The 27844-nt window shown below is 43.3% G+C and overlaps 1 protein-coding gene across 15 annotated transcripts in view; it reads right to left on the bottom strand.

Moving 5' to 3' along the window:
- Esrrg (estrogen related receptor gamma) overlaps positions 1-27844 on the bottom strand; it is a 630688-nt gene that overhangs the window by 585849 nt on the left and 16995 nt on the right. For 3 of the 15 annotated variants that reach the window (XM_076548164.1, XM_076548177.1, XM_076548172.1), the window contains exon 1: positions 34-26262. The exons of the other annotated variants lie outside the window; for them this stretch is intronic. The gene's annotated coding sequence lies outside the window, so the exon portion shown is untranslated. Of the gene's footprint in view, positions 1-33; positions 26263-27844 lie in introns of those variants that run through there. 15 annotated transcript variants of the gene reach the window in all.

Below are 27844 nucleotides of genomic sequence, written 5' to 3'. Positions count from 1 at the left end.
CGGGGTCCGCGTCCCGAGCGGCGCAGCACTCACCCAGCCGGGCGGCGAGGGGCCGAGCTGCGCCCGCGGCTAGCCGGAGCGCCCAGGCGCCTCCCTTCGCTCTTGGTAGCGTCGGTCCGCACTCCCTGTGACCCAGGACGTCATGATGCCTTCCCTGTTTTCTTAATGATAACTTGGCAGAAGAGGAGACAGGCTGCCAGGTTCTCCTCGGGTGGTTGCGTGGTATGTGCACGTTTCTCTTTGCATGCGTTTGGCTCCCTCTTTTTTTAAAAAAAAATAAAATAAATATATCTCTCTATTTTTTTTTTGAAAAAAAAATTTTCCCCGGCACTGTCAGGATTTGATGGCATTACTGCGTTTGCATAATCGACGCCTCTGGGTGTGTATAGATGTATGTATGTGCGTGTGATTTCTTTTTTCCCTTTAAATCCTGCTGCTCCTGCCTCCGTCGCCGCCGCAGCCGCTGCAAAAGCAAGCATGCGTTCCTCTTTTGTCTTTCATTTTACCTTCAGGGTGACATTCAGTGCCAACTGCTCCCTTTTGACCGTCGCCAATCCCCGCCTGGGCAAAATAAATTTGAAAAAAAAAAAAAAAACCGGAGTGGGGGAGGGGAAGGAGGAACCCCTTCAGCCCCAGTGCTGGGGTGCTGGGTTCCCGGATCCCAGACCTACACGACCCACCTCCCAACCTTAAAAATAAACATCTTCCCCTCTCTACCCACCGGGCCCAGGCAGAGAATTGGCACCAAGGAGCATCCACCCAGGGCCCCACTCGAGTTCGTGGGTCACGCTCGCTGACTTGCATACCCGGTGCGTAGGCCTCACTCAACTGGAGCTATTTTTCTTTAAATCTTTTTTTTTTTTTCCTTTTAATGGGGAGGGGGTTGGGAAGAAAGAGGAGTCCCAGGCTGTGCGTGAGGGTTCTATGGACCAGGCAGAAACCTGGGGGAGGGGGACGCTGGCATCTAAGTCACCACCAGGGGAGCGTGGAAGGACATAGAGGGTGAGAGCTTTTATTTGACTTATTCTAAATGGCAGTAAAACTTTTTTATATAGACAAAGATGTGAGAGCTGACTATCCAGTGCCTTTGTCATTTTAGTAATTACTTGCCCCAGCATCAGCAGGGAGGGGTTCCAGGGTAACCTTAATAATAACTGCGAACAGGAAGGTGTGCTTTTGCTGGTGTGGTCACAGAACTACATGGCACAACTGACTTTTGCCAGCCTTCCTTTGCTCCCTGCCTGACATCCCTACCCTACGTGCTGTCACGTCATCATAATAGGGTGTAGATCTGCACCCTGTATATGGGCCTGAGATACGAAGCCCAGCACCAGGTCCAAATAAACGTTTTGTCCGCCTTTATCACTACTTACCCATTTGTCGCAGTAGAAGAGACTAAGGAATTTCCCCAACACTTGACCATGACCTTGTTCTCTAGAAGGCATTGCTGAGGTCCCTCACTGTCCCCTACAGATTCCAAATTCCTAAAAGATGACAGTAGATGCCAAGTTTGGCGGGTGAGGGAGACCCACAGAGGAGAATGTCACATCTGTAGAGTGGGAGGGCCCGGAGGAACCTTTTTAACTCCCTGGAGATCATCCTCAGTGGCAACCCATTTGAACGCAGTCTGTCTCACTGAAACAGGCTAAGTTTCATGAGAGCACCATGGCACTTGTTGCAGCTTTTTCCCTTCAGAGTCACAATCCAAGAATTGCTAGCAAACCCCACGGGGAAGACACTGTAATTATGCAAAAGCCAGACAATCAGAATTGGAGGAGAGCCTGGCTGAGGTAGACTAAGAGGGTCAGAGGACTATTGACGAATGGCAGGATCCCAAGACTTGAGCGGAGCCTCTCCACCCTTGACAATCGGCCCAGATGCTCTGGCTCTGCTTACAGTCTCTTTGGACTGCCAGCAGATGAGCTGATACATCCCCTTGGTGCTGAGAGGTGACCAGAGCCATTGATTCAAGAGACCTAGAGCCTATTCAGCATGCCTGTCTATTGATATTATTGGTAACTTTCCAGTAAATAGCCAAAACATACTGGTTAACTGGTTAACAGGCATTATCCAGTTCTCTGGATTTTTATTTGTTTGTTTGTTTGTTTCACTTATTATCCTTAGAACTAGACCCTTGATGACCTACCTCCAGTATATCAAAAGAATAATTAAAAAAAAAAAAACTTGACTAACTTTAATCCCCTGAAATACATTATTTTTTCTTTTCAGGCCAATGCTGTCCTTGCTTCACCAACCCACACATCAGTGCAGGGGCCAGAGGTCCCGCCCCTTGGCAGTCAATGCTCAAGTTCTCCTGAGGTCTTAATAGATGTTTGCTTGCTCTTTTGGGGGGAAGCGGGAGGAGTTCCTTGTGTACCTCTAACTGGCCTCAACCACCCAGCAAGACTCCTGTCTCAGCCTCCTGTGTGCTGGGATTGCAAGCATGCACTGAAATGCCCAGCCTGCACGGGTACTTTCAAAGCCAAGACTCTCCAGCTCTTTCAAGAATGTCTTTCTATTGCTCGTCCAAGTTCGGACTCAGACTATTTCCAAGGTTTTATTTTCTGTCTTCATCTTAAATATAATAGTTAATAGAGTTGGAGCATGCTCAGTTTAACTTCCCAGCCAAAACAGAAAGGACTGAAAAGGCTTACCAGGCAGCATGGGACACATGGAAAGCAAGGTCATAAACTTGACTTTGTTTAGAGCATGGAAATCAAATTCAATCTCCAACACAGTAGGAGGGGAAGATACGGATTAGCCCCACCTTACACAAGAATATCCCAGCATGGAGAAGTTTAGACCCAGGTTACAGAGCTAGGATTCAAAGTCAAGGGCTCTGAGCTCTCACTACCACCAACCTATTGCCAACTGCTGGCATTATACCCAGACTGGTGCCCCCGTGGACCAATCAGGTCGGTAACTCACTGGCGTCTCATAGGCTACGTGAACACCCCCCTTACCCTTTCCCCAGCCTGCCAAACCTTCCTTCTGCCTCTTTACTTATGATTCATTATTCCAGTTCTAGCCATCAGTGAAGGCCGTGCTCCAACCTCACTGCATCCACAATGCTGCTATCTATGACCATTCTACTCTTGCACAGTTCCACAATGTGCACTGCTGCATAGAACATCACTGTTCTCTAACTGTTTGGGGGTGCTTTTTAATCCTTTCTCTACCTTTCAATTCTTTTCTAACTGAATCATGTCTCCCCACGTCCCCATCTCTTCCAGTTTAGCCAGCATGGTGCCAATCATAACAGTGGCTTTCATTGTGCCTCTGGTGCGTTAATCCACACAAAGGCATCCTTTGGAACATACTGACGGCACTTTTCAATCTGATCGAATTTGAAGTTGCATGTAACAAAGGCTTTTCCCCCCTTTCATCTGAAAATATTTAATTGGTCTCAACATACCTTAGACAGTCCTCAAAAAACAAGTCACCCTGACATGGCTGCACATATCCAGATGGAATCCTGGTACCCACAGGGGAGGCTGAGGCAGGAGGAGTTAGGGTTCCAGGGAAGGATGGAGGAAAGGGAAAACAACAAAGTCAGAGTAGTGGCGAGAGTATTTACCTTGAGAATGATATTGCAATGAGGCACAGTTTGGCATTGGGTCTGATGACAATGAGCAGGGGATATGCAGAAAGCTGCTGGAAATGTAATCATGCAAGGGCTGCATTAGCTAGTTTTGCATTTTCCAAGTATGTTTTGTGATTTAAAAAGTTAGGACGTTTAGGATCTGGTGGTCACCAGAAACAGGAACAACTCTAGATCTGCTACTAGATAGCTTCTGTGACCTCAGGCAAAGGCTTTGGTTCCCTACTTGCACAAAGTGGAGTTACACTAACCTCCGAGGTCTCTTCAGCTCTAGGAGTCTGAACCAGAATGTGAGTGGGGAAGAGAAAGCAAGAGTGAGCACAAGCACACCACCAGTCATCAGTGGTTTGAGGATTGACATAACCAAAGATGCTCAAGAGCCCCGGCTGAGTAAGCCAAGGTCAAGTTCCTTCCTCTAGTCTCTAGTATCATTCAGAGTCATTTGGAAAAACAGAATTCATAGACAAAAGGATGTTCAAACTTGCACTCTCAGGCTGGGGATATAGCTCCATGGTACAATACTTGACTAGCATGCATGAGTCCCTGGTGTCAAATACTCAGAGAGGGTAAAAGCTCAATTTCTACAAGTGTCCTTTTTATCCAAGATGAAATTATCAGTTATCATGCATACTGGTCACCCAGTACAACTGACGGAATGTCACTAGTCATCACTTGCACTTACCTACAATTTATTTTCCTTCTAACACAACCTCATTTGATATGAATGCATCCAATCATTGTCTTCAACTCATAAGTAAGAAGCAGCTTGTGAAATCATGACACACTTTGGAAAGCAGAGATTGATAATAAAGAGACTTGGGGCTGAGAGCCAGAAGGGACCTTTTGTGGATTTCCTAACTGCAGCTACTCTCTGTGCGCCTCTCTGTGTGTTCCTTTCGTGTTTGCCCTTCTGAATTGAATGCTCATACTTGTTGACCTGCGTGTGTGTGTGTGTGTGTGTGTGTGTGTGTGTGTGTGTGTGTGTGTAGCAGGATGTTTGTTTGTTTGTTTTTGTTTTTGATTTTTGTGATTTTTGATTTTTGAAACAGGGTCTCATGTAATCCGCCATGCCAATGCCAGCCTCCAACTCAACACGTAGCTGAGGGTGACCTTGACCATCTGGTCTACCTTCCTTACTTCCCAAGTGCTGAGACTCGGGCACTAGGCGTGGTTTACCCATTGGCTTCCTCAGCAGCTTTTTTGTTGGGATAATGAAACAATAGAAATGCCAAGGATGCTACAAACACAAAAGGGCTGTCAGTCGGATGGACAGTTTACACCTGAGTCATGTTTCTAGAAAGTTCTCCACAGTTACTAAAACATGTGGAGCCAAGAACTCAGGTCCCCTGGTCGAGAATCCAGGTTGATTTCCACTACAGCTCATTACAGAATCTCACAGAGTCCTACAACTAGGACTAGGGTAGGTTCCAGATGGATGTGTGATCCACTGCCCTAGCCACAGTTCACTTTCAAAACTGTGGTGCAAACTCAAGGAAAATGGGTCCCTCGTCACACACATCTCAGCTAGAACCAAGTTCACTGGAACATTTATTTAAAGTAGACAAGTACACTATGGCCGATACATGAAAATATGTAATAAATCCATATAAGACAAAGGTCCTTATCAAGGTTTCACCACTTCAAGAATACATGGAGGAGGTGGTTTTGGGTTTGATTGTTTGGTTGGTCAGTTTGGTTTTGGTTTGGGGGGTTGTATTTTGTTTTGTTTTTGTATTGAAGCTGTGGGTGGAGGAAAGAAGGGAAGGGAGAGGAGGAGGAGAGAGATTGTGTTCAATATAGAAGATTCATAATTTTCATCACATTCCAGATGTGTTCATGATTTAAAAAAAAAAAGGTTAAGAGCCACTGGAATAAAAAAATAGCTTATTTTAAAATGGAGATTAAAGAGAATAGATATTCATTTAAGGCAAATGCCATGCCTACCTACCACAACACAGTAGTGTGTAATAACCACTAGTATTCCAAATGATAGCCCCGAGACACAATAAAAGCTTCCATCATCAAAGGAATCTGTTTTCAAGGTATTTTACTTAACTGATGGAGGAAGAAGTATTAGCCTGCTGGAAAGAGATGAACGAACATCGAATGAAAACAGGGCCAGTGCTTTCCAGCTGCCAGGGCAGCTTCACTAAGCAGGGGCGGGAATGTTCTTTTATTTATTTATTTATTTTTTAGGAAGGAAAGGCATATCCTGCAGGTGTTAAGGTAGCAAAGAATGGGGGCAGAGTAGAATCCTGACAGGTCTGGAGGGAGGAGCAAAGGAGGACACTTGGTAGAGAGTTAGAGTGAGCTAATTTCAATATTCTGTATTGGACAACAGAATTGATAGTAGGTTATTCATGATATGCAAATTAAGACTAAGAAAACACTGAATTCAGTTTGAAATACTTTGAGTTTACAATCTTTTAGTAAAGCCTGATTCCACTGGCCATGGCAAGAATGTAGAACATATTTGTGGCTGAAGAAATTTATTTGAGACCCACCAGTAAATTAGTGATGGTTAAAGCCTTTAATAAAAATAAGAGAAGAAGGTATAGATGAAAATAATTTCAGAGTATGAAATAAAACTCCATTTATTTGATCAAGTTCTAAGTACATAAAATACATAACACCCTGGCAAAAATGTTGGTGATTTTCAGTGTGCAGAGTTCTGAATTTGTACCATATCAGAATAGAAGTCTCCTGCCACACTGAATTTTGAGTTACATCCGGGCTTTCCCCGAAGTCCTCCATGTCAAGGCTTAGTTTTCCAGACGCAATAGCACATTGACTGCCTGGGCGCACAAGAAGAGGGGCAGAGCTTTCCCTGGCAGCCAGGTTCAACTGGAAAAAATGCTCACAACGTCACCTGATGCCACTGGGGCCCAACTATGTCTTCATCTATGTAGCTCTGCCAGCTGCTGAACCAGCAGGGGAAACTCAGGGTCATGGAAAGAACACTAAACTTAGAGTCAGAACTCTGGAGGGTATGGCTCACTATTGCCTGTGGTTGCTCCTGCACTCCCTGGGCAAACCACTCAGCCTTCAATGTCTGGCTCTAACCTGAGCCAGCCCCTGCTACTGTTCTCAGGTCAGTCCCCTGGAGCAGTGCTGTTGAGGCAATCGTCCAAAGGAAGTCATGAGTGGAACCATGAGCTCTTCCGAGATGGCCCCTCCCAGCTCCCCACTGTGAGGACTCTCCTGTGTTTCCACCATGTCCTCACACTTCTGAGATCAGCCCTATACTTGAATTACTGTTGCTCTGTCATCAGCTAGTGTAACTGATGGTTTAGTTATCTTTTGACTATGTGTGTGGAGCACAGCTGATGCTCTCTAAGTGCTGAATAGATGAATGAATGAATGAATGAATGAATGAATGAATGAATGAATGACAATCAGAGAGGAATCTCAGCCTGCATAGGCAGAAATCTATGAGAATGCTCTTGATGTGCCAGAAAGTGGAGAGAGCTGGGCCGGCCACAGGTACATGATCCAAGTGCTCAGAGGAACCTCTCTAGAATGAAAGTTATATGTTTTCTAAACACTACTTTATGTATTCAGTCATTTTTATGGAATAAAATCCTGTATTTCCTACCCAGGCTTAAGGTTAAAATGCAAACATCATCCCTCTCTCCTGCCCCCAAATATTAACACTAACATTGTTTGACATCAAGGTATAAACAACACATTTGAGAGTTCCCAGAAAGCTAAGGCAAAGAAAGCCAGAAGGCATCCAGACTCCAGGTCTTCACACTTGCACATCAGCCACTGGATGGTGGGAAAGATGCTACTGGATGGTGGGAAAGACCCAGAAAGCATGTCGAACAAATATCACATTCCTGAGAAAAGTTCTGAGTCTTCCTGTGGTCACATACCCTACCATCAAGACGGAAATCCAAGTCTGGAAGATTGGTGGGGAAGGGGTAGAAGTTATAGCACATGTCATGGCTGATGTCTGGTTAATGTGGGCAGCTACTGGAAGCAGTCTTCTCCCTTTCAACCTTCTTGCATAGCAACCTTTGCAGAAGACAAGGCAATCGTGCACACCAATTTTTATCTACTTTTAAGCTTTTCGTTTGGCCAATGTTACATTTGTATCTTGAGTGTCCCCCAAAGCCCATAGTTTTAAGACTTAGTTCCCAGCCTATACTATACAGTCATTGGGAAGTGGTAGAACCAGGAGGAGACTTTATCTAGCAGGAGAAAGCAAGAATATCAGAAGGAAGGAACTTAAAACATTGGGTCGGGGGAGCCCTGGAAGGAGGTCCAAGGACTCTGCCCTTCTCCTGTCTGTTCATTTACCAGCTGCCATGAGATGTGTGGCTTTGTTTCATAACACACTCATGCATCATGTGCCATCCAGCTACAGTCCCCAAAGAGACAGGCCCATCCACCATAGTCTGAAGCTTCAGAAACAGCCCTCTTTATACTGAGCAGTTCATTCCAGGGACTAGCATCTGTGTGGTTCCCAAACTCGGCCGTACATCTAACCACATGCTCCATTCATCTCTCAACCCCCGTCAGAAAAGTTTCTGTTTATAGTAGACCGTGATTAACACAGAGAGTCACAACTGACCAAGGGGCAGAGAATCAGAGATTGCAAAATACTCAGCCCTAAATGGAACATATATAGCACAACTCTCCTTTCCAAGACTCCAGGACCACTGAGGAAGAGGGAGTGGAAAGAGTGTAAAAGACAGAGGTGGTGGGCGACAAGAAAACAGTGTCTCCTGAATATAGGACAGCTGTACTTGTGAACTCATAGTGGATGCCACAGCACACATAAGACTTGTGTAAACCTAAGCAGGACCAAATTCCAGCAAGGAGGGAGCAGTTGAGCATGAAATCCCACTCCTGGCTGTGGCGATATTGGCAGCCATTAGCTGCTAGAGAGACCGTTTTGTCTTTAGAGTGTTGGCCCTCTGGTAAGCTGACCACACTCAACAAGACAGTCACAATACACAAATATTTGGGCAACAGACATTGGTCTTAGTAGATTCTTAAAAAAAAAAAAAAATACGAAGTTGGGTAGATAAGGAAGGAGGTGTGGATCTCAGAGGATTTGGAGAAGAGGTGAAAGTCATCAAAACACACACAAACTCCCAAAGAACTAACAAAAACTATTTAAATACCTCAGTCACACTCTGCAGCAGTTAGGTTAGACTATCTGAAGGCAGGCCCTAAGGAGTCACACTTGCTAATGAAAACCCTCCAAGTATGGGGTCAGGGAGACAGCTGAGTGGGTGTAAGGACCTGAGTATAGCTCAATAATCTGTGTCAAAGATGGACACAGTGTGGCTGTCTCCATTTCCAGAGTTCCCATAGGAGGCAGGAGGCAGAGGCTGGAGAACCCCAGGGAGCTCGTGTGTACACAGTGTAGACTAAGGACCAACCCCCAGGCTGGTTCTGTAGCTTCTACATGCACTCTGTGGCCTGCATGCACACACACACACACACACACACACACACACACACACACACACACTCCAAGTCATTCTAGCTGGTTTTGTAGCTTCTACATGCACTCTGTGGCCTGCATGCACACATACACACACACACACACACACACACACACACACACACACACACACACACACTCTAAGTCATTCTAGCACACAGCAAAGTTTGGGCCCCACTGGCTATTACAGATAAATGGGGCCTCAGCTAGTTAAACTAGTTGGCTGATAGGTAATGTTAATAAGTGTCAATAACTAGACACTGGCCCAAAACAGAGCAGTTCACAGACTCAAATCCCTATTCTTTCACCATCAAACTTCTTTTGGAAAGTTCTTTGTAAATGAACCCTAGATAGGATAATGGATTATCCACTAATGGATTAACTCATCCCAGATGCCAAGAAAGCAAGTTTTCAAAAGGCACATGAAACACTGGTTTGTTTTTTTTAATGCTTCCTCATTCACAAAGTGTTTTTACATGTCATTTTATTGAATCTTTGCAACGAGCCTTCAAAGTTGGTATATTATGCCCACTTTATAAAAGATAAAACAAAAAAAAATAAAGGTAGTTCCCGCTGTTTGGGGACAAACTGAGGCTCAGGTCTCTGAAAACTATGCCCCTTTGCTAGACCATCCTTCCTTGGAAGGCCTACTGATGGCCGCCAGCAAGATGTCATCCACATTGAAACCTGGTTGCAGAGCAATGGTCTCGTTGCTGTAAAGGTAGCATCCAGCGTACAGCCCAGGTGCCTACAGGGAGAATGGCCAAATGAACGTGCCCAGCACAAAATAGTGACTTTGTTTAAAACATTGTGGTATGTGTATGTGATTTTTATTTGTAACTTAATCATGAAAGTCTTGAACAAGAGCTTTGATGACACATTGTGTTGCAAAGTCAAGAGTCCCTAACCACTCACGACGGCATGTTAAGAAAGGAAGGAAGGAAGGGGGTGGGGAGAAAGAAGCATTTTCCAATGGTTTTTAATTAAGCAGATTGAAAATTATTTAATATGCTAACAAGCCTTGTAAATGTCTAAAATCCTTTCCTTCCAACCTTAGAAAGCCCTTTCATGCCCAGCACTTCTCAGGACTGGTACCCCATTGGACATACACTGCCATGGATTCCTGGCACCCCATTGGGCCATGCTGCCCTGGCTTCCTCAGCTCCTTCCAGACTCTGCCCAATGTCATTCTCTTAGGGAGAACCCATCAGTTTGGTTGATATTTAAAACTGAAACATGTTCCAGTCTTCAGGAAGTCTTCCTAGTTTCTTCCACTTTTTCTTCCCCCATAACCCTTAGCACTTTGCAAAGCACTTGATAATTTACTTTTTCATCTCACTGACCTACTTGTCATTACTGTGAGCTCCAAGGATGTTCCCCTGACAATATTATCTCCAGCAGCTGGAAAAACCAAGTCGGTGTTCAATAAAGTCCATGCTCAGAAAACGGATGATTGTCAAAGAGAAAATGTGCGTGGGAGAAACCCGGATGAAGACACTGTTTCCACCATTAGTTTGTCTTGAGCGTCTTTTGGGCCAGTGAGATGGCTCAGCAGAAGGAGGTGATGTCAAGCCTAATTACCTGAGTTCAATCCCAGGACATGTATGGTGGAAGGAGACTAGCCTTTTTGTTGTTGTTGTTGTTTTGTTTTTGTTTTTTGTTTTAGTTCTCCTCTGACTTCCATGTGTATGCCTTGGTACACATGGACACACAGGCAAAAAGGCCCACATAAATAAATAAACTTAATTTTTAAAAGCTAAACATCTATTCTTGTTTGAGTTATCTTTCACAATCTAAGGATGTCAATAAGATGCACGACTAACTGAAAAATAAGAAAACTGAGATGATTTGATCATTGGCTATTGGAGAAAATTTGCTACATGGGGCATGACCTTCTAATTGTCTGTGTGATTATTAGTAGATATAGAGTAGAAAGAAGAGGTTTGCAACTATGGATGTGAGACCCAACAAAACTGTGGGTAGCCACATACCATACAGATACCTAATGGATCCTCCCAGGCAACTATTTTCCACTCTCTTATACCACAGCATGCTTCAAAAAAGTCAGCGGGTTCCCTGATATAAAACTATTAATTATTGACTGGTATCAGATTTCCCATAGGTGAACTCGTTCTCTGGAAAGGGTTCTATAGAATGTAACAGATGTCCACCTGAAGCACCGCTGTCATCTGGATCTGCCCCCCACCATTTACACAGGTTCCAGGATGGAATCACAATGCCCCACTGTCTATGTGGAGCTTTGCCGAGGAAAGATCAAAGTGCTGGGAACAACTCAAAGAGAAGCAGGGATGGGGATGGCCCATGGAGCTCAGAAAATGACCTGATGGACCGATTCCACCCCAAACAGAGAGAGCAACAATGGAGCAGAGAATATGGTGACATGCTTCTCCTCCACGCTGCCCTCCTCTTCTAGAAAAACCAGGTTTAGGAAGAAAGTCCTTTCAGTAATGAAAGTGGTATTTATTAAATACTCCAGCAACTACAAATTCAAACTAGCTTTTCCCTTCAAAATAGTCACTTGGGGAAGCAATGTAATTACCTCAGCAATGCTGTGATTGCTCTAAACATTTTGGGAATTCCTCTCTTAAAATCACCTTCACAGCTGCTTTAGGACTCATATGGAAAACCAACATCATTTTGTTATGGCTTTACATTATGTAACAAAACTACTGTGGTTCCGCCTTCTACAAATTTGGTTGGCTCTTGTAGGTCAAAATATGGCTTCCAGTCAAATGTTCTTTCATGTTAAGGATACAGTGGGCCAAGCTGACCCTGATGGACACACAGTAGGATCAGGGCTGGGAATTGGAAGTATGTATTTGGATGATTCTCCTGGTTTTCACTGTAAACTGTGGTCTAGAACATCCTGTTACTAGGGTAGGATTGGGGACAGGGGTGTAAACTGTAACAAGACTTGGATCCCTAACATTTATTCACTCATGCAATATCTGCTGAGTCCTCATCGTTGGCTCAACTGATAGGACCCTGTTGCTAATGAGAAAATGAAAAAAAATATTGCTGGCTAAAAACAAAGCATACCCTTATTAGGACACATCTCCTCTCCTACTGTGTGGTCTTGGCCAGTCAAGTGGCTTCCACTTTTTCTTTGGAGGCAAAAGAGTAAAGAATATCAACTCCAGAAAAAAAAAAATTACCTGGGTTGAAACTCTGGGTTATTGATTAATTAGGTGACCTGAAGCAAATAAATCATAGACTCTGTGCCTCAGTTTCACTCATCTTTGAACTGTGTCTAATAATGGTACCTATACCCCTGCTGGTCCCTGTACTAAGATGATGCACAATGTTGACCACCATGTTTATTTATTTCAAGAAATAGCAATAATTTCTCGAGACGAGGCCTGCATATGTAGTCGAGGCTGACCTTGCATTCTCCACCCTAATATCTCAGGCTCCCAAATTCTGGGATTACAGGTGTATACAACCACACTTGACTGCTTTTATCACTTTAAGTCATAAATTCTAGGTCTGAAATTCCAACTTCTTCCCTTAACATTAGTGCATAGAAGCCTGTCAGCTTTTCATATTGACCAGATACAGAATTGAATTCCTTCCTGGCTAAGCTTCTCAAACTGCTCTACGTCTACAGCTCTTCTTTAAAGACACCAGTAATCGTACAGTCAGCAAACTCAACTTCTCATTTATTTTGGATTCTTACTCCAGCTTCACTGTACATCCTAGACCAGGACAGATGCATGCACGTGCATGCACACACACAAGATGGAAGACCAGGACATATGCATGCACGTGCATACACACACAGTGGATGGAAAAATGTTGTAAAGGTAGATTTAATATGATTTTATATTAAATGAAGTGTGTGTGTGTGTGTGTGTGTGTGTGTGTGTGTGTGTATGACAGAAGAGTTAACATTCAGACACCACTGCGTGTCAGACCAAAGCCTTAAATACACATCACTTCATAAAAATGTCTTAACTACCTTGTGCATATGACCGTTCAGTCCCATTGTAATTTCCACTTTGAAAACATAAAAACCAAGCCACCAAAATGTGACCCAACTTTCCAAGGCTTAGGCAGCAAGCCATCTGGGAACTGAGGGTCAAGCAGCTGCCCCCCACCCCTGAGAGCTGTGGTCTCTACCATATAACTCTGCTGCTATTCTGTTTTTTAAATAAGAATAATTTAAAAATTAGTTAAAATGGGTCACACTCAGCACACAGAGGAGGCTGAGGTAGGAAAGCAAGGCTGAGGCCAGACTGACATATGTAGTAAGACTGTCTCAAAAACAATGACCATTAACAATAACTCCAGATCAAAAGTTTACTATTGTTGTTATGTGGGCCGGGTTTGCAATGCAGCATACTCTAATCATAATGCTATGGTACCAAACTCCACTTTTATAGCTGAACAAACTCAATTCAGAGAAGGCGAGCTGTCCCATAACCAGTTCAGGTGCCTATGGGGCAGTACCTAGGCCAACAAAATCACCACCAAATATTCCCTGCACCACCCAGTCTTGTGATGACCAGACATCTGCCTTCTACTAAGGAAATCCTTTGTTTCTGTAATAAATCATCAAGTGTAAACCTAGTAGCCATCTCAAAAGACTTACTCATTATAGGTTACACTCAATGTGGATAAGGCGAGGGTCGGAGCCCTTATTTTTAACTCCATGAGGCAGGCATTGCCTTATTTTACAGACCTTAGAGACTCTGGCCAGTGCTGCTTGTTATGAGCAGTGGATGTAGAGTTACATGGAGCTGTTCATCTCCCCAGGTTCAGGTAGAATGTCTTCATATTCAACCACGGCTCCTGAATGCTGCTCCTTCATACAGGTCCTCTTTAAAACCTGAAGCTTGGCTCTTTCTTATGAATCACTACCAGTTGGTCTCACCTAGATTCCCTGGCTGGTGGGCATAGCCACCACCTACCACTTGCTGACAGAGAGAGAAGTCCCAGACTGTCTCCATGGTAACAGAGTCAGCACATCATTTTCCTGCTTAATTTCCCATCTTTCGACCTGCATAGGAACAGTCAGTCCAACACTGCCTTATGTCATCAGCCACCTCTAGCCTCAGGTGGTATTTTCTCTGGCCTGTGGTTTCCAAGTACATGAAGTTGTTAGCTGTGTGACTCTTGAGTCTCTTAGAGGGAAATGTTAAAAGTCATGGCATGGTCACCAAGAAACATACCCCCATTGACCTAGTTCACATGCTTTGTCTAACCAGTTGTCCTTGGAATCTCCTTGAGAAATGACATCAAAGGAAAACATCCAACTGGATGGGGTATGACAGCCATATCTCCTTCCTAGTCATTTATACAGAGAGAGACAGAGACAGACACAGACAGAGAGACAGACAGACACAGAGACACATAGATACAGAGAATTTATGTCTTTTTCTAGGTGACCCTGCAAGTTTTTAACTTCAGTGAAACCCAAGCCAGTTGTCTAGGACTTGGGAGGTTCTGCTCTAGAACCTGAAAATAAAGAAAGAAGAAAAAGCTTCTGTTCTTCTGTTTGTTTAGTTGTTGTTTGGTTTGGGGGGGGTAGATTTAGGTTGTTTGTTTGTTTTGTTTGGAGTCTGTTTTATTGGTACAGGGCCTCCTATATCCCAGGCTGATCTCGAACGCAGGACTTACCGAGTGGCCGATTCTAAGAAGCTGCAATAAACCAGAGAGGTAAGGGAACAAAACTTCCCTTAGCTGACCCATCTTTCTCATATAAACTGGTCTACCCCAAGTTTCACTGACATGGGAAACGCTTTTTTTTTTTTGAGACAGGGTCTTGCAATGTAGCTCTGGCTGTCCTGGAACTCACTATGAAGACCAGGTTGGCTCAGAATTCACAGAGATCCTCTTGCCTCTGTCTCCCAAGTCCTGGGATTAAAGGTGGGCACCATCTTACCCAGACCTTGAAGACAGCTTCACATCTTGCTCCCATCCTTCTCTGGATGACTCTGCCTCCAGCCATATGCCCATCCCTTTGACAAGCTCCATCCTGCCTTTGAATCACTACTACCCTAACACATGCCCCATTGTGAACATTCTTCATGTTGATAATTTGGCCTGATATTATATTGTCACCATACCTATCATGATTTAAAACTTGGCCTTCCATTTTCCTTTGTTATCACCTACCTAGAATAGAAAAAAAAATCTGGAATGTTTAATACAGTTTTAATTGATCTAGATTTAGCAAACAGACTGGCGTTTGGTATGTGCCACTGAGTCATTAACTACGTAGAGGGATTTCAATAGAACAACTCTATTGTTTGAAGTGTCCTCAGAACTTCTGGCTGATGGGAACAGTCTGGCATAGTCTTGAAACTTGGAAGGAAAAAAACTAGTAAAATTTGCCACTCTGTTATGTTACATCAGAAAAAATAAAAACAAGCCAATCACAATATTGATTCCCTTTCTGAGAACATTTGGTAAGCTACCCCTTTCTAATGTCACAGGACTCTGCCTGGCTCCAACTTTTCTATCTTAGATAAAAGTTGAGCTCACATTAATTTTTATAAGTTGTGACATGACAAGGATCCAAACTTCAGCCATAATTTATTCATGGGTGAACCAAACGCCAATGTTTTCTTGATGGCATCCTGGGTGACTTCTACTTATGTCCCGTTCCCTGGTATCTAAACATTATACATACCTATTATAGTATTTTCCTCTGAGGTTAGTTTTGAAAGTTTGTTTCATTAGGCAACAGACATAGAAAAGGACTTCACCTCCTAATAGTTGCATTTAAATGCATATACGAACATTTCATTGGAGGTAGCTGGGCCTGAAAGTTCACAGGGACGTTGCCTATTAGATATATGGTCTATTTCTATGCCCCAAAGTTAATACTAGGAGGTATGAAAAACTCTCCTAAAATTCAATCTGAGCTACTTATGCACAGGGGCCACTGGATTTGCCTCCACACAATTATTTTAAGATGTTAGGAAGAGTGTTTCACATCTTTCTGATGCTTGGAAACAGTTAGATTTTATGGCTGCTGAGTCAGAGCCAAAAAAAAATATAATTTTATGCCATAATATACACCCTTTCCCTTTGGCTGTGAAAATTTATATGTACATATTTATGTGCATATACAGATAAAAATCTTCATAAACAGAGTGGCCCATTTGAGATGAACTGTATTTAAAGTATGTACTTTCTGACTCTGATGATGTTACTGCTATTTAAAAAAAAAAATCAGTTCTCTCCATAACTTACCAAGCCACAAACAAATGACCTAAACTGGTATTCAAATCTGTGCAGGTTTTTCCCCATTAACTTTCCCTGCTTTTTTTTCTACTGTGTGCCGAGTAGAGGGACTGGGCAGAGCTACAGCTTTGTGGGTGCACATACACTTGTATGTGGAGGACAGATTTTAACTTCGCATGTTGTTTCCCGGGAGCTGTCTACCTTGTTTTTTCAGACAAGGTGTCATATGAGGTTCCAGACCTCGCCAGCTAGGCTGGTCAGACTGGCCAGCAAGCCCAAGAGTCCTCCTGTCTCCCCAGTACTGGGGTTATTAGCTCACGCCACCAGGCTTAGCTTTTTTAAGTAGAGGTAGGTCACTTAGGTGAGCACTGGGAATTGAACTCAGGTCCTCACACTTACACAGCAAGTACTTTACCAGTCGTGCTGTCTCTGTGAGCCCTGCTAATACTTTACCACGTAAATTCTTAATATAGTTAACGGTGGTGAGACCTGACCTCTGTAAAGGGCAAATCATCTCTCTTGAGTGGTTTCTACTTTTCAGCCACATTATTAGTTTTTTGTAGGCCTCATCTTGAAGTCCAGGTCAGCCTCCACTTCATCAGCTGGGCCACAGACAAGTGCACTGTCCATGAATGCCACGCCCACCCAGCCTTGAGATCCACAGCAGGCATTGCTAATCAATCATGATGTCCTTTTGTACATATGCCAAACATGGACTCAGAATTTCTCTCTGCACAGCGCTCTAAAAACTAGCTGTCAGTTAATCAGAGTAAGTTGAAACCAATGCTAGAGAAACCCCTTCAAATTGCCTGCTTGCCTCTTTTTATTAACTTTTTCATGTTTTATACAAATATATCACTGTTCTTTGCTCTTTGTTATTCCACATTACCCTCCTCCACCCTCCTCCTACTGATATCTATCTTCTGCCAATCATCTAGATTCTACTTTTGTGTTATATATAAATCTTACTATATACACAGTTGCATCTCCATTCTGCCGAGAAGAGAAAATGTAGTGTTAGTCTCTATGAACTTTCATGCTCCTAGACATTAAAAATCCCAAAGACGCCACCAGAAGGCTCTTGGATTTGCTAAACACTGTCAGCCACACAACATGGCAGAGAATCAATGTTGGGAGATCAGAAGCCAGGAGTGGTGGCCTATTCCCGTAATACTGGTATTCAGGAAATTGAGGCAGGAGGATCGCTGGGAGTTCCAGGCCAGCCTGGGCCACAGAGTGAAATCCTACTTCAAGAACAGAGAAATGAGTAACTTTTCTGTATACAAATAATAACTTACCAGGAAAGAAGACACGAGGGAACTCCCATTCAAAAGAGATTCAAAAACATAAAATGAACTACCCAGGAAACTTAGGCAGCCCCACCAAGGAGGTGAAAGACCTCTACAATGAAAGCTTTCAAACATGGAATAAAGAGATTAAAAAAGACACCAGAAGGTGGAAATATCTCCATGCTCATGTTTACCTCTGTCATGGCCATGTCTCCCTAAGTTGGTGACCATAAGGCATCGCTGATTTAAACTACACTATGATTTCTCTCTTTCAAGACCATGGCATCCATCGGATCTTGCATTTCACCCTACCTTTGGTATCTGCCAGTTGGAGTCACCCTCATATCCATCCCACCCTCTCTGTGCATGAATGCCATTCAGAGTTAAAGGACAAATGCCCAGCCATTCCAGATGAATCCTTACTTTTTAGTGTTTTGTCCCAAGTGTGTAGCCATATAATAAAGTGACCTAGGAATAGGTCCCCAATTAAGGAGAGTAGGGATAGATTACTGAGGTCCCGTAGCCAAGTTGTCAAGGTACTGTCATCAATAGCTACAAGAGATTGCTCTGGTTCACTCTCATTACCATCGCCAACACATAGCTCAAGAGGATAAAGACCCATGGCTAATTATCCCTGAAATCTACCAGATGTGTAGCTGAATCCACTGTTACACTGCAACACCGTGATTAGAACCCAGCTCAACAAAACACAGTGTCAGGGATGATTTGAATGAGGATGGTCTCCATAGACTCATATATCTAAATACTTGGCCTCCAGTTGGTGGAACTGTTTGGGAAGGATTAGAAGTTGTAGTCTTGCTGGAGGAGGTGTGTCACCAGGGGTGAGCTTTAAGGCTTCAAAAGCCTATGCTGCTCCCAGTTATCTCTCACTGCCTCCAGTGCTTGTGGATCAAGAAGTAAGTTCTCAGCTTCTGCTCCAGTACCATGCCTGCCTGCCTGCTGCCATGCCCTCTGACATGACGGTTACCAACTCTAACCCTCTGAAACTGTAAACACCAAATAAACTCTTTTATAAGTTGCCTTGGAGTCTTATCAAAACAATAGAAAAGTAACTAAGGCAGAGGTCCACAATGGGTGTCCTCCTCAATTGCTCTCCACCTTCATTTTTGAGACAGAGTCTCTAACTGAACCAGAACCTCACTGATTAGGCTAGACTGGCTGACAAACAAGCTTCGGGTCCTCCTGCCTCCCTCTTCACCAGAGCTGGGATTATAGGTACACTCTACTACACCTGACTTTTAAAAAGCATGGATGCTGAAGATGTAGCTTAGGTCCTTTATCTTGCACAGCAAACACTTTACCAATGGCACAATCTCCCTGGCCCCTCAAAGGTCAAGATTCCGATGGACCACAGTTAAAATGTCAGGGAGGCCTGCTAAAGACTGCAAAATAGGGTGCATCGCCTGGCTGGAGCCAACGCATAGATCCCTGGGACAGCCACATAACTTTAAAACCTACACGCCAACAATCTCTGCACTTGTGGCCTTTAGATGTTGCAATAGATACTGACTATAGAGCTCACACTCAAGAACCATGCAATTGAGTTACCAAAAAAAAAATGCTTTTTTAAAAACTTTATGTTTTAAGTAAGTTTAGGATTTTGTGCCAGGTCCTATTCGGAGTTATTTGAGAGTACATTTTGTCCACAGGCGATGGGTTGGGCATACCTACATGGCACTAAAACTCTGGAAGCGACAAGAAAGCTCCAAAGGAAAAGCTGTGTTGACAAAGTTTGCAAGATTTCATAAACTTCCGATGCTTTGCAGGACAAAAGGCTTTTTGCAAGATTTCTGGTTTCTGTGGATTGAGGCTGGGCATGGTGGCACAAACCAATAATCTTGGTGTTTAGAAGGATAAAGAGGATTAAGACTTCAAAGCCACCCTGGGCTACACAGCAACATGCTATCTCCAAGAACCTTTTCAATGGATTAGAATTCCTTTTGACTCTTTCCTAGAACCAAAGAGCCCTATAGAAACCCTTCCTAATTTTTATCGCTGGGCTCTCATGTCACCAATATCTCCTTGTGGGCAGAGTAGTTTTGTGAGGCTCTGATCATTACTGTGGCAAACCAAAGAGGATAACAAAATACACACAGCTTTTCTCGCTGGGACAATGCCTAAGAGCAAGACAGGAGGTTCTGTCAATCAAGTGTTTGTACCCAAGCATGAGGGTTGAGTTCTGATCTCCATCTCGGAAGCTCACTCAAGAAAAAGACTATAAAAGTGGGAAAAGGTAGGTGGAGCTGTGGTCCTGGGGCAGGGTGAGTGTGTGTGTGGATGTCATCAAGATATACTGTGTATCTGTATGAAATAATTACAGAATAAACTGTTAAAAATAAAGAACATGGTGTCTTCATCTACTGGTTATAAGTTATTAGGATCCAGTCAAAGCAGTGTCCTGGAACTTCTAAGAAAAACTCATTAGAAGCTACCTAGGTCTCTTGAAATATTCTTTCTAGACTGTCCCTCCTGGAACACAGCCACCATGCTGTGCAAAGTCCATGGCTCAGGGCCTTAGGTCAACAGCCCCTCCTGCATTCCCAGACAACAGCCAACATCAACTGCTAGCCATGTAAGTGACCCATTTGGACTTGTGCCTGTTCAGGCCTTGAGATGTAACTGTATCCACAGCCCTACCTAGCCAACATCTATCTGCCTACAACTGAGAAGAGACCCAGAGAAAGAATTGAGTAGCCATCCCTTACCAAATCCCTGGCCTACAAAATCATGAGCAAAATACAGCATCTTTAAGCCACTGGGTGTTGAGGGAGTTTTCATGTGATTGTATGTAACTAGAGAAAAGTTGTTACAAAGCAGCGTTCTATCATAGAAATCTAAAACATGTAGCATTGGCTTTGTGACCAAGTGCTAGACACTAGCTCTCAGGGCCTCAGAGAAGTGGCTAGTAAAAAAATGGGAAGAACATCAAGGAAGAAAAGATTTGAAAGGCAGAGAGAAAAGATAGTGTAGGAGACGAGGAGACTGAAGAGAGGAACACTTGAGTTACATGCAGACAGAACAGTTAGCTTGCCTGGAGTGCCATGGAATGCAGAAGAGACTAGAAGTGATCAAGGCCTCTAGGCAGTATGTTGACAAGTGCTTCTCACAGCCACATAGGATAAAGCTCAGCAAGAGAGAGGGGGTGGATCCAAGAGAAAACTGTTCAAGGCTGGGCGCGGTGGACCAGGAACAGAGACAGAGGGAAGAAGGTTCAAAAACATTTCTGTAAAACCTAGAGGAATTGAAGAGGCCTCAGAGTAAACGCCCTTCTCTCCAATTTCTCCCAGAGAGTATTCTCCAACTGAGACACGGCTAATGACCTTGAGATTGAAGGTCAAACCCCACCTCGGCTGAGACTGTGGAGAGATGGAAAGATATGTCCCACCATTTTCCACTCCAGGCTTCACAATCCTTCTGCCTCTAAGGACACTGCGCTCCCATCTGGAGTGTGCTCCTCTACAGCGGCTTTAGGGGGGTGTACAGAGTCAGCTGTGCTCCGAAGGGTCATGGAGGTAAGATTTTGACCATCAATAGCCAAGGTCATGGGAAAGCCCTCGTACTCTCATCATAGTTGTATTGGAAGAAGCAATGTCAAGCTTGACCCAAAGGGGTGGCAGTACATGACAGAAGCTCAGACTTCTACCAGAGGACATGGACTGAGGCCACAATACGGACCTGGGCTTTGTTTCTCATAGACAGCTGATGTAACAGTAGAGCCAAGCATCAGAGAACAAGAGAACCATCCTCTGGTAGCAGGAACAGACCCTAACTACAGAATGGCAACACATCACCGACTTTGCTTCAGACTGAGGACCAGCAGCTGCTCTACCCTCCCTATCTGCTAGTCCGGTGTGTTACTCCTACACTACCATAGGTTGGTGGGTGGTAGACAGTCTGTCCTGAGCCATGTTCAAACAGCTCCCAGGAATCCCCGTGCAGATCTGAACTTGATATATTTATTTGTTGACTTGTTGCATTCTGTATTATTTGTTTACTTGGGGGTGGGGGTACTCTCACTCAAACCTGGCTGCTCACTACTGACTCACATCAATCCTCTTGTGTCAGCTTCACACCCACTGAGCTGACAGGTGTGATCCCCCATACCCAATGAACCTGATTGGAATAACAAAATCCTGAACGTTAAAGCACTGTCACAATAAAAATGAACTTGGGGACCTTGAGGATTATTCCTTGTTTGTTCGTTTGTTGTTTTTTAAAATGATCTTTTAGCATCTGAAGATAAATGGTGGGTGATTATCAGTGTCTGCCAGTTCTCTGCTTCTCTTCCCTTTAAGGGTTTGGATGGCAAAGAATGAAATCTGTATTAGTTGTTTTTCTGGTACTATCTTGTCACATCTTTTTAGAGCTGGAGAACTATATAGAGAGAACGGGTTTACTCTTGTTGTTCAAGTGAAGAACATCAGGATAGGGACTGAGATCCCTACCCAGGAATCTTAAAGGGCATACTCAAACCACCTCTAAACCATGCTACATCCATAACACTATCTAGTCATAAGATTTGCCATGCAGATTTAGAGCATTTTCCTATTCTGTACAGAAGAAAAAAAGGTTAAAATTTTAAGCTTCCTGCAACTTTACTAAATGAGTATGTTAAAAAGTACTAATGATGGAAACTACTAAAGCTGAGGAAGAAGTGTAAATTTTGTCCTAGCCTCAGAAGCATTATGAGGGGTTTGTTTTTGTTTTTGTTTTAATGCCTTTACCTTCAGAGGTGATTGACATGGAAGCAGAAGGCGGTACCAGCTTGTTAGCAAGCAAGCGAGTCTTTATACATTGGCATGCTGAAAGTGGGCAAGGCAGGAAACATGCGTCACCATAGATCAGGGTGTTTAGTTATGCTAATGTCCTAAGCTCACAACAAAGCAGGAGCTCTTCCATTTCATAAGACAATAACAAGGACACTGCTGGTATCTCAGAATTTGCTCCCAATATATCTCTAAGCCTAATAAACTCCCTGGTTCTCCAGGGTGAACTGAACTGAAATCAAACTTTGATTTTTTTGATTGGGACTCTGAAAGGAAGGTAGTCAATGTTCACATCTCCTCCCATATAGTTAAAAAAAAAGATTCCCACAGAATATGGGGTATTTCTGTCACTATAAATGAATGTCTAAAACTGTTTAGATTGTTAAGTGTGTGTGGCCTCTATCAGGATGTATGTGTTCCACCTCTGCCAGACTCAACCATGGAAAAAGGCATATGCAACCTCCTTACACCACACTACATTGCCATCTGAAAGGGTCGTGCCCTTGAACAACACAATCAAGTTATAAAACATAACCACAGAAAGGAATCACATAATATTTTAGTTCACAAATTGCCTTGGTGTTACACTCTCTACTATAGTATATGTGGCTTCGGGGCCACCAGTTAGACATGCCTGCTGGGGGAAATAGCTTTCTCTGATGGAATCCAGAGCACCAAGTGGTACTTGCTGCATGATTGATGACTAGTAACTGCCAGTAGGCAGATCACCATCCACATGTGTCTCCCTCGTGGCTTTCAGATGATGGGAAGTCAAATGCCCTACACTCTGACCTGTAGAATCCTCCATCTCCCAAAGCTTCCCCACCATCCACCCACAAAACCCCTGGCCGCTCCCATGCTGCCTTGCTCCTGTGTTTCCGCTCTGCTCTTTTATTCAAACACAGCATGCTGTTCCCTCCCCATGAAATGTTCTCCCTCAGACAACTGTAAAGTTAGCTTCCTTAAGTCCTTCTGGTCTGCATTCAAAAGTCACCCCCTCAGAGATGCCTCCTCTGAACAGCTGAGCCCCCCCCAGGGCCCCACCCCTTCCCTATTATCTTCTCCATAACCTGGACCATCACCATGTATTCCATACAGTGTCTCTTCAGCTATCACTTAGACTCCATGAGGCCCAGGATTCTTGTCTCTCTCTTTTTTTTAACCATCCTGAATCCAAAATCCATGCCTACCCAATGTAAAGAAGAAAAATGAATAAGTGAATGAATAAATGAATGAATGAAATGACTGCTTCTAATATACAATTGATGAATGGGCAACTTTGCAGCGAGCTCACTTCCAATTCATAGAAAAATCTGAAGATTTTTCTCAATGGCAATTTTTATACACATGAATGAAAGATTTATTAATATGTTTTTCTCCCTAAGATCCTGAAATCTTACTCAGCCTGCTAAAATGTCTGGATTCTATGTAGACATTACAGATAAAATAGATTAAGGTAGGTACTTTTCCATTTTATGGATATAAATATCATAATTATCTTGAGAGGAATGTATAAAGCCATAAAGCCATCACCGTGGATAATTGTGATTGCTGGCAGCTCCTAACTCTGGATGTCATCACACTGGCAAAGTCCCAGATAAAGTATAACAATTTTCTACTGATTCAGACCAAACTAATAACAACCCAGAAGGTTCTTGATGTGTTTAAGGTGAGAGCTCTGCATTATCTATCAGACTTATAGACGAGGCCTCATCCAAAAGCTAGATGTGATGCCCACTTGAAATAAAGCATAATGACATGCAGATGACATCATGTCTTAGGAAGCTATGGGGAAAGCAGTTTCCTCCATCGTCCCTCATATTTTAATACCCATGCTGTTGGAATATGATTCCTGAAGTCTAACTCAGATGTTTTCTGTTCCTATTTTGACAGTACGGGTGAAGGGCAGAAAACCAGTCAATCATGCTGCTGAGACACAAACACCTTGTGCTTATAAAGGCAGGGCGAGATCAGTGAGGGCTCTGCCTTATCCCTGTTTCCTGGCTGCTTGTACTCCTCCTTCACTGGGGTCCCCTCTGTCCTTCTCTCGCTGACCATCAGTCAGGCAGATTGTAATGGGTATGGACCTGGCAAGAAACTATTGTTGGAGAATTTGGTTACAGTACGCAGGGCCTGAAGAATAAGCCCGTGTGAACCAAGCTCCATAAGCTTCACCTTCCTGACCAGAAAACTGTCACTTAAGGAATGTTTGAGGCAGGCTGGGGGTGTGGTGGTGGGCGTGGCTTAACTGGTAAGCTCTGGCTGAGCAAGCATGAAGACCCGAGTTTCATCTCCAGAACATTCTTTTCAAAACCAGGCATCATGGCTGCACTTGTAACCCTGACACTGAGGAGACAGACACAGGTGAATGAATGCCTGCAGCCCCTTGGTATCCAGCCTTCTCCAGCCTATGATTCCCAGGTCTCAGTGGGAGACAGTCTCAGAGAACCAAAATGAACAAGACTTGAGGAACAACACCTGAGGATGACCTCTGGCCTCTGCACACACACACACACACACACACACACACATATATATACACCTGAACCCTCACACACAAGAACACACACATACATCTACCTCTACACATAAATAAATACACATGCAAAAGAATGCATAATTTACAAGACTGTTAAGTACTTTCAAACTCAAAAGCATTCTACTAATGATAGATATTGACATCAACAACGGCAAATAGAGGGAAACACAGCAGAGCAGACAATAAGGACTGGGAAGGGATGTACCACTGGGTTTCACATCACTTGAAGCTTCAAAGGGCCACGGGACTCCTTGGAGACTCTGCTTAGGGTCATGTAAAGTGAAGAGAATTGGGCTCCATGGAATTTTATGGGGACCAAATGAAATTACATAGTTTTTTTAAAAAAGTGGAATCAAATAAGTAAAGTGAAACAAAATTCTATTGACCTAGTAATTGCTAGGTGAATACTTGGTGTTGTTATAATTTTTACTAACTTCTGTTTTGTAAACTTTCTCTTCACCAAAAGGAACCATCCTAAGGTTTCTAATCTTCAGTAAGTAGCACTTCCATCCTCAGATTCTCTGGATGCTTTTTTGATATTCTTAATACTTTTTAGAGACTATTTATAGAAAGCAATCTCCACAATAATTCCGTTCAAAAGGTCAAGCAGATGATGTGTATTTAATGGTTGACCAAAAAATTCAATTTTTTTTTAGATCTCACCAGAAGTTCCACTGACCTTGCCTTCATTAATCTTTGTCTTTCTAAAGCTCATCTCTTGAGCATTCTCCTAATCTAATCATAGCAGCTAGAAATGACTTACTGTGTAGCAGACCCTGTCCTAAGCATTTTGCTGATAGTCACTTTTAATTCCCTTGGCAACCGTGGGGAGTAAGTATACTACTAACCTCACCATGCTTGGGGAAACTGAAAAATCAAGGAGTTACATAACTAAACCAAGATTGTGATACTAGGAAGTTGCTAGCTGAAAATATGAACTCAAGCCATGTGGTTCAAGACCCTGAGATCTTAACCACCACACTAACCTTCTTACTACAATCCTTAGCTCCTTTAAGACCTTCTAGCAGCTTGCCTCTCTCTGTGACTGGAGTTACTGGAAACCTGTCAGGTCTACACTTCGTACATTATAGACGGAACTACAGACTACAGCTGGATCCAACAGACTTGCCACAGCCAGTCATTGAAATCAATACGATTGGACTCTCTCTCACATGATGCTCAGTTCTGATTCTCATCATTGAGACTGACAAGAAGGGTTTAGCCAGATGGCATCATGCATAAAACTGCCTGCCACCAAATCCGACGACTTGAGTTTGATCCTTGGGACCCACATTGTAAAAGGTGAATGGAGAGAACCAATTCCCATGAGTTGTTCTACAAGCTTTATGTGTATACATGCATGTGCACACACACACACACATACACACACACATAAATAAATAAATTAATTAATTAATGTAAATATTTTTGTTTTGTTTTGTTTTGTTTTGTTTTTGTTTTTGTTTTTCGAGACAGGGTTTCTCTGTGTAGCTTTGCGCCTTTCCTGGAACTCACTTGGTAGCCCAGGCTGGCCTCGAACTCACAGAGATCCGCCTGGCTCTGCCTCCCGAGTGCTGGGATTAAAGGCGTGCGCCACCACCGCCCGGCTGTAAATCTTTTTTTAATAGACTGGCAAGAAGGACTGTTGGGCTCATGTGACAGGGATTTTTCAATTACACAAAGGAATGAATTGTATATGCAAAGACTATGTACACATGAGGGTGGTGGAATACATTCTTTGGCCTCAGTTATCCATGCATCCCACATGGATGATAAATATGGGACCTTACAATACAGATTTCTAATAAGTCAACAAAGGACATCTGATTCAGGAGTGTGATTGAAGAATTTCTCATCCTGGTCCTGGTTAATGAAACTAAAACAGCCGCATTCACGACTGTGCAAACCGGCTTCCGACAAGGTCTTGCACAAGTCAGCTTTAATCCCAAACACTTCACAGGGCATGTATAGACTCTGCTTTGTCTCCGGGTGCACAGAAGCTGTTTGTGTGGTTCTGACTGAATTAAAGAGACAAAAAACAATTTTTCTATGACCGTGACCCCAAGAAACAGGGATAGCCCTTCAATATTAATCTCTTCAAGATTAATATTGTTGTGCTCCAAAAAACAAGCCAGCAACAAACCATGTAAATGTCAAGTCTCCCTCTAAATTGGCCCTAATGACCAAATCCTAACCTCTAACACAAACCCAAAAGACAGCAAGGGAAAAATGAACAGTCCTCATAACAGTTCCCCCGATTGCCAGCCTGTTTCCTGCAGCTTTATTCTGACTCCATTTGGTCTCCAGCGTAGAAGCACAGTCAGTTCTTCCAGCGCCGACTCTGTATTTTTCTCCTAACTTGGCTGCTGGCTTTGATTTACTTAGGAGAGACTGTCCCTTGAGTAAATACTATATGGTTTGAAAATAACAGAGGCACTATTTGAAACAAAGGTTGGACTGGAAAGTAAATGTAAACTTGAAGTTTAATTACATTTTGTGTCTCAATGTAACTTCTTAGCCAGGGATTTAAAACACTCTACCACTGAGTTCCAACTTGCCTTTCCAGTCTGTTTTGTTCCTTCCTCTCTATTATTGGTGTGGGGGAAATGTGCAGGCCTTTGGGTCAGTTGGAGTATTTTGCAAAGGCATTTACTTGGCAAATATTATACACAGTTACAGGGATAGGAACAAGGGACACAAAAAATGAAAAAGAATAATAATAAGTAAATGCTTTCTCATTGCTTCGAGCAGCTCACAGCACACACTCTAAGACTTGCATTATAGCATGGTAACTATGAAGAAATAGAAATACATGTGACATACAGTGAGACGAACCCTCCTGACTCCTCCCAAGGTACCTGCTCTTATCTTAAATGGCCCTGCCAGAGCCAAGTCCCGGGAGTGTGACTGCCAGCCTGTGACACTATGAGGAGCTCGTGGAGACTTTCAGGGACTGGG

The sequence above is a fragment of the Peromyscus maniculatus genome, chromosome 11, assembly GCF_049852395.1.
Source record: "Peromyscus maniculatus bairdii isolate BWxNUB_F1_BW_parent chromosome 11, HU_Pman_BW_mat_3.1, whole genome shotgun sequence".
Lineage (NCBI taxonomy): Eukaryota > Metazoa > Chordata > Mammalia > Rodentia > Cricetidae > Peromyscus > Peromyscus maniculatus.
The sequence above is the reverse complement of the archived record's forward strand: the minus strand, read 5'-3'. Positions and strand labels throughout refer to the sequence as shown.